Source organism: Aptenodytes forsteri, unplaced genomic scaffold (assembly GCF_000699145.1).
Source record: "Aptenodytes forsteri isolate BGI_AS27 unplaced genomic scaffold, ASM69914v1 Scaffold44, whole genome shotgun sequence".
In the NCBI taxonomy this organism is placed as follows: Eukaryota; Metazoa; Chordata; class Aves; order Sphenisciformes; family Spheniscidae; genus Aptenodytes; species Aptenodytes forsteri.
Genome location: NW_008794213.1, coordinates 810,121 through 812,131, shown reverse-complemented (window position 1 = coordinate 812,131; position 2,011 = coordinate 810,121).

Here is a 2,011-nt window from a genome sequence, read left to right as displayed (position 1 = left end):
GAGGTTAGAAATACTTTATACACAACTGTATGAAAGATCTCTGTTGAAAATAACAGTAAAATAACCTCTCTTGGTATTTAAAACTTAATCTAGCCTTTGCTTGTGCAGATGCATACTGGCCCTCAATGCAAAATACTGAAAAACTGGAACACGCTGGCTTACAGTGCACTTGCTCAAGGGAATATGACTGCTTCCAATGTGTGAAGTCAGTGTCCATGATCATGTCTGCATTTGGGTGGTAGGGATACAAAGAGTGAAGATGGGTGATTCTTTAACTGCAGCACGGTTTTTCTGAGAGAAAACAGCGTGGCAGTTACAGATTGTTTTACAGTTTATTCTTATTCTGGGGACTAGGACATCTCTGAGCACAATGTCCCTTCCACATTTTCCAGGGACAGCGCAACAATATAAACCAATCATCTATATCAGCAATAGGCTTGCTCCTAAAAAAAAATTACCAAGCTAATGTAAGCCATACTCAATTGTAATTAAAAATAAATTTTCCTTTCTATGGATGCTGCTGAAGTGATACAGAGTCCTTGCTAGTACTAAAAGTTCAACAAGGGTAGAAAATAAAATAAAAAATTCTGAGTACTAGTGGAATAGAAGCATACAATTATAATAAGACCATGTTGAAAAGTTGTTTCTGGGTATACTGGTAACTCTAGCATCATTTCACATTTGTAAGGAGTAAATTATTCTAGAACTGGGGATACTTGAAAATGTAACTTCTTTAACATCCCTATCATTAAACATGGCTTCATATTTCCATGCAGTACTCATTTTAGACATTCTGAGGCCTCTGATTCGTATCATGATATCAATAAGAGTTTAGTCACCTTTCTTTCTTTAAATCTTGACCTGCTTCTACTTAGAAAATAATCTTCTGGGCCTGCTTTGAAAAGGCACTAAGCATCTTCAGAGCTTTTTATGATCAGCAACTTGTAGGAAGATATAAGAATCTTATACTGTTTGCTGTACATTGTTAGCCATTCCCAAACAAGTTTCTTTGCCACAGTTTAGATTTTGCATTTCTAAACAACACTGAGTACATTTTGTGCCATCTTAGGAGTAGTCTAACCCAGTTCATGAAAAGGTTCTCCTTATTTTCTTCATTGACCTTGAACTGGATGTTATCATAATCAGGAGCAGATTAGTACCTTGTTCTTAAGCTGGCTCAGCTCTTTTGAAACAATTAGATGGCAAACAATTTTCCTACTACTCTTTACGTAGGTGATGTGATGTATCCTGAGATCATTGGCCAAGTGACAGCTCAAGTCACTTGAATTGTTAGCCATAGCTGTATTGAACTGGAGAATTAAAAACAAATGAAACTGTCCTATAGATTTGAATAGATTTATACATTATAGATATAACACTGATTTAAAACCAATTAAAAAATCAAGGAAACTTTAACAATACGCAGGACAGTTTGGACTAGATGCATATGATCTATAGACTAAGGCACTTTGTCAGAATATTTTGTAGGATGGGTAATATTGTGAATCGTATCTGTAACCACCAGTCTGAACTTCACACAAATTATGGGTCATTGTTCCTGATAACAGTTAAAAAGAAATTGTCTGGACTAGTATTATTGCTATGTATCACGGTTTGCCTTAGGTTTTATTCTTCTTAACTGTAATTTTCTTTGTGAACACTAGATGAAGCCCTGATGCTTCCACACAATAGGAAGAAGAGAACTCAATGAGCCGTGCTGGCTTGTGTATCCTGAAGTCCTGACTTCTGCTAAGCCAAAACAAGTAGAGGGGATTTTTTGTGGTCTGCTCTTCTGTTCCACAGGTGAATCCCTCTAAGCTGAGAGTGTTCCCAGTCAGGGTAACTGAACAACTAAATAAAGTAAAAAAGGCCTTATGTGTCCTTTCATTTTCACACTATCTTTAAAATGTATTTCCTTGCCCTGCTTTTGCTTGTTGTTTCAGAAAGCTAAAAAAAAAAAAAAAAAAAAAAAAGGTGGAAAATTAATTTTAGGTTTAATTACATTTAATTT